This window comes from Podarcis bocagei (genome assembly GCF_964188305.1).
Source record: "Podarcis bocagei genome assembly, chromosome: 16".
NCBI classification, from domain to species: Eukaryota; Metazoa; Chordata; class Lepidosauria; order Squamata; family Lacertidae; genus Podarcis; species Podarcis bocagei.
In genome coordinates, this window is record NC_138142.1 from 38,198,987 (window position 1) to 38,214,755 (window position 15,769).

Genomic DNA, 15,769 nt, shown 5'->3' on the forward strand with positions numbered 1-15,769 from the left:
ACTATTTTTTAAACAACAATAAAACCCTAACAAGTTTATACACAATAAATTTATGAAATATGTCCATTTCAGGCACATGCTGTACACCTTTTTTATGAGGAATTCCAAAAAATAATAATATCAAAACCACCCCATCCTTTTGTATTAAAAAATGGAGAGGGGGCACCAAATGTGTTTAAAATGCTCTTAACAGGACAGAGTGGGATGCAAGAAGGTCAGAGAGGAACAGATGAATGACTGAGGACCAGCAAGAATGGGATGGGATGGAATTGGCTGCTCAGCCCATCCCTAATTAGCTTCCTTACTTCCTGGTGCTTCCTTGCTATAATTGTGAAACAGCTCTGGCATGCAAAGATGTTCTTCTAGGGCAGCCTCTGCCAACGTGGCACTTTCATTGATGGCTGGAGTTTGTCGTTCAAAACTTCTGGAAAGCACCAGGCTGCAAAAGAATCCAAACTTCCTGAGAATCACTGAACATTATGTGCTTTTGTGGATATTTGAAAAACAAGAATTTTAAGGACATACCGTGAGATAATTACAATGATTAGCAATGATCTGGAACATTATGTATACTCAAATAATGGGCTGTATCCAACTACATTATACTCACAATAGGCCCACTGAAATGAATGGACCTAAGTTAGTCATAGCTATTAATGACAATGGGTCTACTCTGAGTGCAACTAGCACTGATCCAACCTCTACAGTGCCATCACTGCTCCAGATGCCCTTCCTGTGCATTCTGGTTGTTTATGAACAATGCAATGCAAGATTTAAACATCTAGGATCACGTTTCATTTTCATGAACTACATTGTTGTTGTTTAGTCATTTAGTCGTGTCCGACTCTTCGTGACCCCATGGACCAGAGCATGCCAAGCACTCCTGTCTTCCACTGCCTCCCACAGTTTGGTCAAACTCATGCTGGTAGCTTCAAGAACACTGTCCAACCATCTTGTCCTCTGTCGTCCCCTTCTCCTTGTGCCCTCCATCTTTCCCAACATCAGGGTCTTTTCCAGGGAGTCTTCTCTTCTCATGAGGTGGCCAAAATATTGGAGCCTCAGCTTCAGGATCTGTCCTTTCAGTGAGCACTCAGGGCTGATTTCCTTAAGAATGGAGAGGTTTGATCTTCTTGCAGTCCATGGGACTCTCAAGAGTCTCCTCCAACACCATAATTCAAAAACATCAATTCTTCGGCAATCAGCCTTCTTTATGGTCCAGCTCTCACTTCCATACATCACTACTGGGAAAACCATAGCTTTAACTATACGGACCTTTGTTGGCAAGGTGATGTCTCTGCTTTTTAAGATGCTGTCTAGGTTTGTCATTGCATTTCTCCCAAGAAGCAGGAGTCTTTTAATTTCGTGGCTGCTGTCACCATCTGCAGTGATCATGGAGCCCAAGAAAGTAAAATCTCTTGTGTTATTTATTCCATCTCTATTTCAAGTTTTTCTCCAAGGAGGTCAACGTGGTGTCTTTGATTCTTCCCCTCCCCATCCTATCCCCACAACAAGCCTGTGAGGTAGGAAGGCACCCAGTGGGCTTCATGGTCAAGTAGAGATTTGAACCCTGGTCTTTCCCAGGTCAAGGTCTGACACTCTAAATGCTACACTACACTAGCTTCTTTGCTCCCACTACTGAACATTAAAAAAAATTAAACATTTTGTGCCCTCTCTCCATTAAACATTAAAAAATAAAGTCTTCCTATTTCATATTCCCTTCCAAAGATCGTATCCCATTTGCCTGCCCCATATATATGTTCCTAGACAAGGTGACTTCCAGCCACCATGAGATCTAGAAAGATATTCTTTTATTTGCAGTCGCTTTCCCAAAAGGCAAGCTTCTCTCCTCAGCCTTTGGAAGGAGTGGCATAACAGAAGCCCAGATTTCTGTGATTCAGCCATTTGGCCTCTCTCTGGTGATAAAAATCTGCAGCTATAACGATGTGTGCATAATAATATGCTCTGGAGACAGGTGAAGGCCTATTTAATACTTATGGAGAAGCAGCTAATTAATTACGGTAATTTGGGGTGTTGTCAATGTGGTAACGCCATGTTGTCAGCTTGTTAGGACATGACCATAGAGAATGTTTGGGGCTAGGTTTTCTGGGAGGGATGTAGATGAGGCAGCAATTTCTCCAGGCAGCATTCAGGGATTTCCTTTATTTCTTTATTTTGAATATCTCTTTGTCACCTTTCCAGGGCACAGGTTCTCCCAAGGCAACTTACAATACAAAACACAATACTATGCAACTCTGAGTGGAATCGGGAGTCTCCCAACCCCTCTTAGCACCATTAAGAAACTACAGCTCCCAGAATCCTTTGGAGGAAACCATGACTGCTTAAAGTGGAATCACACTGCTTTAAATGTATGATGTGGAGGTGGCCTAAATCACTGGTGTCCATAAATTTTACAGAGGCTACTCTGAGTAGGACTACCTTTGGACACAACCCTAAAAGTCCCAGGCTACCACATTCCAGTAAAACACAATACAGTGGTACCTCAGGTTACATACACTTCAGGTTACCTACGCTTCAGGTTAAAGACTCCGTTAACCCAGAAATAGTGCTTCAGGTTAAGAACTTTGCTTCAGGATGAGAACAGAAATTGGGCTCCGGTGGCGCGGCAGCAGCAGGAGGCCCCATTAGCTAAAGTGGTGCTTCAGGTTAAGTACGGACCTCCGGAAAGAATTAAGTACTTAACCTGAGGTACCACTGTAAATACAGTTGAGGTGTTTGTGTGGAATAGAAGAATTTAAACCAGTGGCTCCCAACCTTTTTGGTATGGCGAACCCTAGGTCCATAGTTACTTGGTATGTTGACCCATCAAATTATTGTCACGTGAATTATGAACCTTAGGTCTTCTCTGCCACCAGCACCCAGAGAACTGCTCCCAAGTGTTGACATATAAGACTTGAGCTTTTCCGGCATTCAGTTAGAAGTGCCAGCAAAGCATTATAGCACGCCAATGAAACAAAACCTGTTAGGTGATTTCATCACCCCAGCATGATTAAAAGCAATAACAATTTTGGGTTTACTTATAAAGCCAGTGATCCCTTTGCACAGGCCTCTGACCCATTTGTGGATCACAACCCTCGGGTTGTGAGACACTGATTTAAAGCCATCAGCAATTGAGATAATTAAATCATTCAATTAAAAAATCAGGCCAGCAACTCAACTAAGAGCAGCACAGAATGAAAGGGTCTCAAGGCTAATTTTAAAGCCAGAATGGATGCGGTGAAATATGGCTGTAGGATTCCAAGCGATTAATAACTCAAAATTGGAAGACCTGAGAAGTATCATCAAAAGCACAATGGCAAGAAAAGTTGATGAACTATGCAGAGCTAGCCAAGTTAATGGACAAACTGCATGAAAAGGACAATAGTGAATTTGAAAAAGAATGGGAACTCTTTACAATATATTTGCAGAAACAACTGAAAGAAATGGTCTCGCTGGCAGGATTTAAATAAACACAATTTTATTTACAGAGAAAAAGAAATACAACAATGTGATAACACAATATTGTGTATAAACAGCAGAATGTACCATCTGATGTAATAAACCAGAGGGAAGTCAACAGGGAGGAGGGAAATTGGAAAATGTATGTTTAGCAATGATATTGGATACTTGTTTTGAGAAAAGAAAATTTATTATTATTATTATTATTATTATTATTATTATTATTATTACTACTACTACTACTACTACTACTACTACTACTACTACTATTGGATTCCAATCTGCATGGTTCTGAATGAAGGTTCATTCAGACATATGTTCTCAGACATATCTGGAGATGCCAGGGATTGAACCCAAGATCTTCTGCATCCCATTCTACAGATATGGGGATTGATTCTGGGAGCCTGGGGCAATGAAAGTCAGTAAGATCTCAGCCCACATAATGCATTGTGTTGTATCCAAAATACAGTGGATGCTCGGGTTGTGAATGTGATCTGTGCAGGAAGCACATTTGCAACCCACAGCGTTCACAACCCGCAGCGCCTTGTGTGTGCATGCACGGGTTGCAATTCAGTGCTTGTGTGCATACGCAAAGCACGATTTAGCGCTTCTGCACATGCGCAACTTCCCAAACCTGGAAGTAACCCGTTCCGGTACTTCCGGGTTTTGGTGCGTCCGTAACTCGAAAAAACACAACCCGAAGCATCTGTAACCCGAGGTATGACTGTACGTCCTACTCAGAGCAGGCCAATAGAAATGAATTGACATACCTAAATGAGGCCTATTAATTTCAATATGGCTACTTCAGTTGGGTGGGACAAATCTGTCAGGTTCACATTCTCCCGGTTTCTCGTTTTTCCCTATCTTCAATTCAGTTCTCCACATTTTCCCAGATATTTGCAATGTCTATAACTAGATGAAAATTTCTCATGAAAATTCATCAACATTATAGTGCAGATAAGTGCAGGTTCCTCCTAAAAGACACATCTTTTGCATGCAGTTGTGATTCCACTTTATACAGTTGTGGCTTCCCCCAAATAATCATGAGGAAAGTAGTTTGTTAAGGGTTCTGAGACCGGTTAGGAGACCAACTATTTCCCTAACACAGCTGCAATTTCCAGAGAGGTTTAACAATCAACCCTTCTTCCCAGTCAACTCTTAGAATTGTAGCTCTGTGAGGAGAATATGGAAATAGGTAAGCCACGTGGGACAAATGCAATGAGGCAGACAGGCAAGGGGAAAACACTTCAGGAAGGAAGACTCAGCAAAAACCACCCTCATAATGACTTGTTGGTATTTCTCATCCAGCTGAAGCTGTTTTTGCTGTGACTGGGTGGGAAGTCTCCAATGAAATTACTTCAACAGAAGTCAAGCCAAAACTTGACAGCAATTATGGATGACTGACTTTGGCATCCCCCACTGGCAGCGGAACAGATAAAAAGAAATACATTCCACAGTGAGCGATTGCAAGTCATGTTTGACACCTGTTTTGAAATGCGTCTTCCATTCACAGTAGCATGTTTGTTAAAAGCCCGTTGGAGAATGTAAGGGGAGTGCCAAGTCAGATTTATATGAGATATCATGAAAAGTTTTCAGTACTGTTTAAAAGAAAGTTGTGTAAAAATAAATAAACCAGGAAATATATTGGTGGGGAGGGTGTACAACTAAGTCCTACTCAGAGTAGACCAATTTGAATCCATAGCCATGACTAATTGGGACTTTCTTTCAGACAAGCTCTCTTTCTACTGAACATCTGAACTGAGACTTTTAAAATAAATAAATAAATCCAGCAGCAGTTTTAATTAATGCTTGATTTTATAGCTTGAACTGATTTTGTTGTATTGTATCTTTGTAAACCATTTAGAGACTAATATAATTTAATGGTATATAGATTTGTTTCCAGGACATGGGTGGCGCTGTGGGTTAAACCATAGAGCTTAGGGCTTGCCAATCAGAAGGTTGGCGGTTTGAATCCCCGCGACGGGGTGAGCTCCCGTTGCTCGGTCCCTGCTCCTGCCAACCTAGCAGTTTGAAAGCATGTCAAAGTGCAAGTAGATAAATAGGTACCGCTCTGGCAGGAAGGTAAACGGCGTTTCCGTGCTCTGCTCTGGTTCACCAGAAGCGGCTTAGTCATGCTGGCCACATGACCCTGAAGCTGTACGCTGGCTCCCTTGGCCAATAAAGCGAGATGAGCACCACAACCCCAGAGTCAGCCGTGACTGGACCTTAATGTTCAGGGGTCCCTTTACCTTTACCTAAATTTGTTCCCATGAACAAATAACAATGCTAAGTAGGACTTAGTTTTATACATCCCTCTTCTTTCTATATCATGGCTTCCCACCCTCTCAAGACATTAAAATTTGCTTCGGAGAGTTGGGGGGGGGGGACTCCATAGCAAATATGGAGGGTAGGAGGAGAGGGAGGGGTTTTATGAGGCTGATAGCCCACAAAATACTCTTTCTTTCTTTCTTTCTTTCTTTCTTTCTTTCTTTCTTTCTTTCTGACACTTTTTCTTGTCTCTGGCTCTACCCACCAAAAGCATGAGGACCCTGTATGAGATGATCTTTGAGGGAAATGAAGGATGTAGCGATCATTTTGATAATGACCTTTCTGGTGCCAATTGAGCCAAGGAAATACAAGATTATATGTCATATATGCGAATGTGGTTTATTGTTTCATCAGGAAAGGAAGCTGTAGGGTGTAACTTGTGTGACTTACTACCCTGAGGTTTGTGAGAAACTTGTGCGTGTTACAAGAATGGGCAACTAATCGCTGTAATTTGAGGTGTTTCCCACATGGAAAACACCTCGGCTGGGAGGCAGGTCCCTGTGAAGTCGCTCCTTCTAAGGCTGCATCATGCGATGCCTGATTCCAGCGTCTGAAGTCATTCTACATAGCTCTTCCTGTTTTAGCAAAACTTCAATATGGCCTGTTGCTTAGTCCTGATGACTGGACAGGGAGAACGGAAAAACTGCCTTGTGGCACTCTAGTCTAGAGTATAGATGGCCATCAAGGTAATCCAATCCACCACCCACCTGTTCAGTGCAGGAATTCTGCAACTACAACATTCTTGAAAGATGGCTGCCAAGAGGCTGAATGTTCCGGCTCTCTTTTTATTATTAAATATTTTTATTAAGCAATTTCAACAAATTATCAACCATATCATCACATACCGGTACATTATTTCCCCATATTTTCCTACCCCCCTTCCATCCCTCCCTCCCCCTCCCACCAAGGACTTCCCTCAGCTCCTGTCTCTGATTTCTCTACACATATTATTCTCTGCATGCTATATACATATCCTTACGTGATCTGTCTACCATGTTATCAACCAATAAAGTTGTGAATGTTTATTCAAAATTTGCCAAGGAGTCCAGTTCATTTTGTTGTCTTTTTAGATAACTTGTAAAAAGCTCCCATTCTTCCTTAAAGTCACAGTTGTCCTTGTCCCGCAGTTTGTATGTCAATTTAGCCAACTCTGCATAGTCCATCAATTTCTTTTGCCACTGTTCTTTTGTTGGGATTTCCTCATTCTTCCATCCTTGTGCTATCAAGAATCTTGTCGCTGTTGTAGCATACTGTGATGGGATGATGAGCTGCTTGTGCGTAAAATCCCAGTCCCTCAGAGTTTGGTCAAGTCCGCAAACCTCTGTCTGTGACGGAGCGCCTTAAACATGGCTCCGTCAGTCACTGGCAGATTCCGACAGTGGTTGCTTTCGGAATCGCTTCCAACATAAAAGCTCCTTAACGGAAACACGTCTTCTGGACTCACGGCGTGACAGTTTCCGGAGAGGAGTGGGTGTCCCTATGGGAGGTCCAGAAACCTCCCCACTGTTCTCGCTGGAAGTGTCTCTGGGCCATCCCTCCTGCTCACTTTCCCTCAGAGACCCTCCTCTCCCCCTGCTGGTTCCCTCTTCAGCTGCCGAGTCTCTCCCAACCTCCGTGAGCCCTTCCACCACCTGTCCTTCCGATGGCAGTTCCCTGACACATACATAAATATATTCTTTGTTTTTCTTGGCAGATCTTGTCCTACAATCCCTAACAAAAATGCTTCTGGGGTTTTTTTTTACAAATGTCATTTTAAACATTTTTTTTTTCCAATTCATTGTATATCTTTACCATTTTTTTTTAACTTCTCTGCATTCCCACCACATATGATAAAAAGTCCCTTCTTTTTCTTTACATTTCCAACATATGTTTGACCCAGTTTTATACATTTTTGCTATCTGTACTGGTGTGATATACCATCTATACATCATTTTCATATAATTTTCTTTCAAAAGAGAACAGTCTGTAAATTTCAAATTTACTTTCCACAATTTTACCCAGTCCTCGAATTGTATATTGTGTCCTTTATCTTGTGCCCATTTGATCACGCCCGATTTGACCTCCTCATCTTTTGTTTCCCATTCTTGCAGAATACTATATGCTTTCTTCAACAACTTCCGTTATACTTCTATAACTTCCTTTGGAAATTTGGAAGTTGTATAGCTAAATCCTTTTTTATTATCTTCCTTGTACATCTCATGTGGTTGTCTATAGTGCAACCAACTCTGAAAATGATCTTTAATTTCCTCGTAATCTTTTAATTTCCATTTCCCTTTCTGATCCTTCAGCAATTCTCTATATGTAGGCCACTTCCCCTTTTTGCCAAGCGGTTTGAGTAACGAAGCTTCAATCTTCAATTGCTGATAATCACCAGGGTGTTTTTTCTTCTATTAGATATTTATATCTCTCCCACACCCTCATTAGTGATCTCCTGATTATATGATTGTAAAATCCTTTGTGCACTTTCCCTTTCCTGTACCATAAGTATGCATGCCATCCAAATCTGTTATCATGACCTTCCAAATCTAATGCTTTTTTCCTTTTCCAGTTTTATCCAGTCCCCAATCCACATCAAACATGCAGCCTCATAATACAATTTGAGGTCTGGGAGGGCAAAACTGCCTCTCTCTTTTATATCTGTAAGTATCTTGTGTTTAATCCTTGGTCTTTTGCCACCCCCACCCCCCGAAAAACTTATCCTTCTGCCATTTTTTGAGGCAATCATCTTTCACCATTACTGGGACTGTCTGAAAAAAAAAGAGAGCATTTTTGGCAATAAATTCATTTTTATCGCTGCTATTTTTCCTAGTAGGGAAAGGTTCATTATACTCCATATTTCTAAATTCCTTTTTATCTCAGACCACACTTTTTCATAATTGTCTTTGTAGACATTTATATTTTTTGCTGTTAACCATATCCCTAAGTATTTTACCTTTTTATGAACTTAGAACTTTTATCTCTTCTTCCTTCAATTTTCTTACTAACAACTTAGTTTTCTTTCTATTTAATTTAAATCCTGCCACTTCTCCAAATTCTTGAATCTTTTCTATCACTCTAGAAAGAGAATTTTTGGGATCCTCCACCGTAATTACTAAATCATCACCATATGCTTTCAATTTAAATTCACCTTTTCCAGTTTTTATCCCTGTGATCTCTTTATCTACTCTTATATTTCTTGCAAATACTTCCAGGACCAGAATAAACAACAGCGGTGATAACGGGAATGTTCCAGCTCTTAACAATTAGACATGTTCTTCTAACATTCACCATAAACAAACACACTCACAATTTCATCTAGCTTCTGCGAAAATGTTTGGAACAGCTGTAGTACTCAGATGGGCCTTTCTAACTTGAGGTTCTTTGCCAACCAATTTCTACTGACTTTTTCAATGTTTTTACTGTCATATTGTGTTTTTATGTTGCAAACCAACCTGACGTGTTATATTTATACAAAAGCACAATTCGCTACTGTCAGGGGTTCAGGAGCAGAGGCAAGGGCAAGGGAGGAAACAGAGAGCGAGGGGGGGGAGGCAGAAGAAAAGATGAGTGATGACGACGACCCGAGATCTCCGAGTCTTTCCAGTGAATCGGAAGATTCACAGAAAGGAGCACCAGTGGCCAGGGCAAGGGGGGAGCCTAGGGGGACACCCCAGCAAGATAGAGCCAGAGGGGACTCAGAGGAGAGCAGTTGGAAATCGGGACCAGCGTCACCGCCAGAGAGCAGGGAAGAGGAAGGGAGCCAGGGATTAAGCGCTGGCAGCTCACAACAGGGGGGAGGGCATGAGTCAGGAGTGGCCACACCTCCATCGGGGAGCGAAGAAACGGTCAGACGGAAAGTGGAACGTTGGGCGCGCGCGCCAAGTTCAAATGCACAGGAAAGTGACGCAGTAGGCAGCCCTGAAAGAGAGCCAGGTCCTAAAGCCCGGCGCAAGGAGACAGGAGGGTCCGGGGGGTCGGCGTCAGAAGAATCCAGGAAGGAAGAGACCCCGGGGGGCAGAGGGACCCAGAGGAGAACAGTCAGGCGGAAAAGGTGGAGCAGGGCTAGGATATTAAGTTGGTGCACAAAGGGCGGAGACTCAGACGGAGCTTCGCCGATCTAGCCACTAGACGTAGAGTTGCACGCAGTAGCTTGAGAATGGAAACTGTAACTCAATAAAGACTTTTACTTAATGATCGCTGGCTAGCGTGATCCTCTGTGAGCTAGGATCTGGAAGCAACTCTGACAGTAAGCTCCGTCTCTTAATTGTGGGCATCTACAGCCTCGAGGTGAGGAGAGAAGCAGGTGCCTACTAGCGAGCTCACGAACGGCAGACGACATGACGGCTGAGCAGCAGATAGCGGAACTCAGAGAAGCAGTGTCACAACTGAATGCCGAGGCTCTCGCATCCAGGAAGAGAGAGGAGGAGGCAGCTGCCGCCTGCAGGGATCTCCAGGTCAGGTTGGACATGCTTACTAAGCAAGGGCAACTGACACCCAAACAGGAGGGAAGTGGGTTGGCGAGACGAACAGGCGGTCTGGTCTCTCACTTCGATGGGAATCTGCAACAGTACCCCAACTTTAGAGCAGATGTAATGTGTGCACTGCAACTGCTGAAAAAAGACTTTAGAGATGAGCAAGAGAAAGTGGGATTCATCATGTCCCATTTGCATGGAGATGCAAAAGCATGGCTGCGCAATTTGTGGAGGGATGGGGATCCGGCGCTCCAAAATGCGGATGCCTTTATTAAAGCGATGGATGGGTGTTTTTTATCAAGCATTGACGTGGATCTTGCTCGGCAGCAGATACATGGACTGAAGCAAGGGAGGGCCAGCGTCAGGCAGTACCATGCACGCTTTTTCGCTTTGGTCAGTGCCCTGGAATGGGACAGAGATTCGGCTCCTGTAAGAGACCTGTTTTGGGAGGGATTGCACGGCTCGGTTAAAGATGAAATTGCGAGGGGGGAGAGACCCCGGACCATGCAGGAGATCGTTCAGAGGGCGCTGGCAGTGGGGGTGTGGCTGGAAGAACGTCCGTGGAGCAGGGACGAAGGGCGTGGCGGGCGCGAACCAGCCAGGGGCTCCTCCTTCCTTCCCAGAGAAGCAGCGCGTGCGCAATCCACGCATCCACCAGGAGGAGGGGTGGAACCTATGGAGGTTGGAAGTGCAAGGGCTCAGTCAGCAGCCAGAGCCCTAGCACCGGCAACAGTGAAAGCGAAGCCTCCTAGAGGGAACAGGAAGTGTTATATCTGCGAGGATCCACAGCATATGGCGAAAGAGTGTCCCCGGAGGCTCCACAAGCACACTGCAGCCTCAGCAATGGTAACTGCAGCAACGCAGCAAGGAGTACCACAGCAGGGAAACGACGATGTCTGGCTGGAGGAAGAGGCACTGGGGCCCAGCCAGACGTGTCAGTGAAGCAGTCCCCAGAGATTTTACCGCCCATGGACCCCCTCCCGCCCAAACCAGTGGTGAGGCTCACCGCATCGCTCCAGCTGCCCAATGGAATCACCATGGACGTGCCAATCACCATTGACTCAGGAAGCAATGCGGACTTTATAGGGCAGGACTTTGTCGACCGGCACGCTATACAGTTGCTGCCTGCCACGCTGCCCCTGCAGGTTGTCACAGTGGATGGCAGGGAGCTGCTAGGGGGGCAAGTGGTGAAGCAGATGCCACCAATGGTGATGCGGCTTGGGAATCACAGGGAAATCATCAGCTTCAACGTCACTCAACTATCGGACACGCCCATTGTATTGGGCATGAGTTGGCTGGACAAGCACAGCCCAACGCTGGCTTGGTACCAGAGGCAGCTGACCTTCGGCTCTTCCTTTTGTGCTGAACACTGCATCATGCCCCGGCAGGAAGGAGAGGAAGAGGAGTCACAGCTGCTGCTAGGCACGCTGCAAGCGATTCCCCACAAGTACGCAGAATTTTTGGAGGTTTTCTGCGAGAAGGAGGCAGACAGGCTGCCCCCCCACAGACCATATGACTGCAAAATTGACCTGCTGCCAGGGGCGGCGCTGCCTAAAGGAAAGCTGTATTCCATGTCTGAGGACGAACTGCAGGAACTCAAAGAGTTCATAGATCATAATTTGGAGCGCGGTTTCATCCGGGAGTCCAAGGCAGCGGGGGGCAGTCCTGTATTCTTTGTTAAGAAGCGGGACACGCCCCAAAAAAGGCTTGTAGTGGACTATCGCATCTTAAACAGTGTGACCAAGCCATCGGACTTCCCCATGCCCCGAATCGACGACCTCCTCGCAAAGGTACGGAAGGGCAGCGTGTTCACCAAGTTAGACCTGCGAGGGGCGTACAACCTCATTCGCATGCGGGAAGGAGATGAGTGGAAGACAGCCATGTTCACGCCACTGGGCACCTACGAATATAGAGTTATGCCTTTTGGATTGCAAAATGGCTCCCACGTTTTTCAAGCGTTCATGCATCACGTGTTGGCGGGGCTCCTCTACAAGACGTGCGTCTGTTTCTTAGATGATATCCTGATCTTTTCGGAATTGCAGCAGGAGCATGACAGACACGTCAAGGAAGTGCTGAGCAGGCTGCAGCCGCATAGGCTCTACGCCAAGCTGGAGAAGTGCCAATTCGACGTGACGGAGGTGGATTTTCTGGGCTACAAGTTGTCTGACAAGGGGCTCGCCATGGACAGCGCCAAGGTTCGAGCGGTGTTGGATTGGAAAAGCCCACGCAACCGGAAGGAGGTCCAACGGTTTGTCGGCTTCGCGAACTTCTATCGCAAGTTTATCAAAGGCTTCGCTATGCAGACAGCGGCCATCACGGACACGCTTAGCTCCAAGAAAAAGAAGTTCATCTGGACAGAGCAGGCGGAGCAGTCCTTTCAGGCACTCAAACGTCTCTTCGCATCGGAAGAGCAGCTGCTGCATGTCGACCCCAGCAGGCCGATGAGGGTCGAGACAGACGCCTCGGACAGAGCCGTGGGAGCAGTCCTGCTGCAGAAAGACCCGCAGGGGGTTTGGCGTCCGGGAGCGTTTTACTCCAGGAAGCTCAGCAAGTCTGAACAGAACTACACCATCTGGGACAGGGAGTTGCTGGCCATTCATGCAGCGTTCAAAGCGTGGAGGCACTTCCTGATCGGCGCCAAGCACACAGTGCAGGTCTGCACGGACCACAAGAATCTGGAGCACTGGCGCACGGCACAGTTCCTGAACCAGAGGCAGATACGTTGGGCTGAGTTCTTTGCGAACTTCGACTTCCGAATAGAGTACGTCCCGGGGGACACCAACATCATGGCGGACGCTCTCTCCCGTAAGCCACAGTATCTGGAGGACGCCAAGCCAGCGGCCGCCATGCACATCTTCGCACCAACAGTGTGGGCGTGCGCTGCGGCAACAGTGGACCTGGAGGCGGTGCGACGAGCATTGCAGGATGACTCCTTCGCGCAAGCAAAGATGGCAGAGGTGCAAAGGGGCACGGCAGCGACCAACGAGTTCCAGCTGAGAGATGGATTGCTCATCCGTAAAGGGGCCATCTACGTGCCGGGAAACGAACTTCGCGCCAAGGTACTGCAGCAGCTGCACGACGCGCCCACTGCCGGGCACTTTGGCAAGGAGAAGACGGTGGAATTAGTCGCCAGGGACTTCTGGTGGCCCGGAATGAGAGGGGAGGTCGCGGACTACGTGGCGAGGTGTGACACCTGCCAGAGGGCCAAACCAGTGCACAGACCGCCGGCCGGACTGTTGGAACCGCTGCAAACTCCGGTCGAACCATGGGAGAGAGTGGCCCTGGACTTTGTCACGGATCTGCCCAGCTCGAGGGGCAAGACGGCCGTGCTGGTGGTGGTGGACTTGTTCTCCAAGATGGCACATTCCATCCCGTGTGCTAAGGTGGCCACGGCGGAGCAAACCGCCAAACTGTTCATAGACCACGTGTTCAAGGTTCACGGTCTGCCACGGTCTATTCTGTCCGACCGGGGGCGGCAGTTCATCTCGAATTTCTGGCAGAAGCTGATGGGCTTCCTGAACGTCAAGATCAACCTGGCGTCGGCGAGACACCCGCAGACCAACGGGCAAGCGGAGCGGGTCAATGCCATCATGCAGCAGTACCTGAGGTGTTATGCGAATCAACAGCCTGCGACGTGGGTGGATTACCTGCCGCTCGCCGAGTTCGCCTACAACAACACGAAGCACGTGTCCACGGGGGTCACGCCGTTCTTCGCCAACAACGGGAGGCACCCCAGAACCTTCCCGGGACTGGAAAGAATGGAGGAGGGGGAGCCGCAGACAGCAGATGCGTTCGCGTCGGAGTTGCAGGAGGTCCACGATCAGCTGCGGCGGCACCTGGAGCTGGCCAAACATGCATACAAGGTGCAGGCGGACAAACACAGAAGAGTTGGCGAAGAGATCCAGGTGGGGGACTGGGTCTGGTTAGCAGCCCACGCAGTGCCGGCCAGGTCGTTGGCCAAGAAGAAGCTGGGGCATAAGCAACTGGGGCCCTACCAAGTCGAAGAGCAGGTCAACCCGGTGGCTTTCAGGCTGGCGCTTCCGGAGGGTTCCAGAATGCATCCGGTGTTCCACAGATCGGTGCTCACTCCCTACAAGGCACCGCACAGGTTTCAGGAACCCGGAACGGCACCGAGTCCGCTCAGAGAAAGAACCGGGCACGCGGGAGTGGCACAGGAGGAGCGCATCAACGAAGTCACGGAGATTTTGGACTCCAGATGGGGGGAAGAGGGGGTAGAATACCTTCTCGCCAAGGAGGGCACCCCGGCCAGTGCGAACAGCTGGGTGCCGGGCTACGCCTTGGACGAACCTCTGCTCAAAGACGAGTTTCATGCCCTCTTCCCACATAGACCAATGCCAGCAGACTTTTTCGACGACTGGCTTTTCACGCCCACGCTTTCTGCCAGCACGTTCCGGGGGTTCGACTCGGACGAGGACCCGATACGAGACGCCCGTTCCCCGGAGGGGTCACCCTCGGGATCTGCCTCTGAACCCTCATATTGGTGGGACGATAGACCAGAGGAGCAGTGGCGCAGGAAGTGGCTGGAAGGTCCAGGACGAGCAACGCCGCCAGGAGGAAGTGACGGAGAGACGGACATGGACGTTTTCGGGGACGACCCTGGTTTCGAGCACGGCGGCACAGAGATGGAAGAGGAGGTGACCGTCGTCGACGAGAGCAGGGAGGAAGAACCGGGAGACTTCAGATGGAGGCCCGCCACGAGAAGCGAACTGTATCCGACGTTCGTCCCTCTGACACAGCAGCACCCAGCTCCCGCACCGGAAGGAGGGGAGGGGGGAACGGGGGGCTTCGAGGGGGGGATGGATGTCAGGGGTTCAGGAGCAGAGGCAAGGGCAAGGGAGGAAACAGAGAGCGAGGGGGAGGAGGCAGAAGAAAAGATGAGTGATGACGACGACCCGAGATCTCCGAGTCTTTCCAGTGAATCGGAAGATTCACAGAAAGGAGCACCAGTGGCCAGGGCAAGGGGGGAGCCTAGGGGGACACCCCAGCAAGATAGAGCCAGAGGGGACTCAGAGGAGAGCAGTTGGAAATCGGGACCAGCGTCACCGCCAGAGAGCAGGGAAGAGGAAGGGAGCCAGGGATTAAGCGCTGGCAGCTCACAACAGGGGGGAGGGCATGAGTCAGGAGTGGCCACACCTCCATCGGGGAGCGAAGAAACGGTCAGACGGAAAGTGGAACGTTGGGCGCGCGCGCCAAGTTCAAATGCACAGGAAAGTGACGCAGTAGGCAGCCCTGAAAGAGAGCCAGGTCCTAAAGCCCGGCGCAAGGAGACAGGAGGGTCCGGGGGGTCGGCGTCAGAAGAATCCAGGAAGGAAGAGACCCCGGGGGGCAGAGGGACCCAGAGGAGAACAGTCAGGCGGAAAAGGTGGAGCAGGGCTAGGATATTAAGTTGGTGCACAAAGGGCGGAGACTCAGACGGAGCTTCGCCGATCTAGCCACTAGACGTAGAGTTGCACGCAGTAGCTTGAGAATGGAAACTGTAACTCAATAAAGACTTTTACTTAATGATCGCTGGC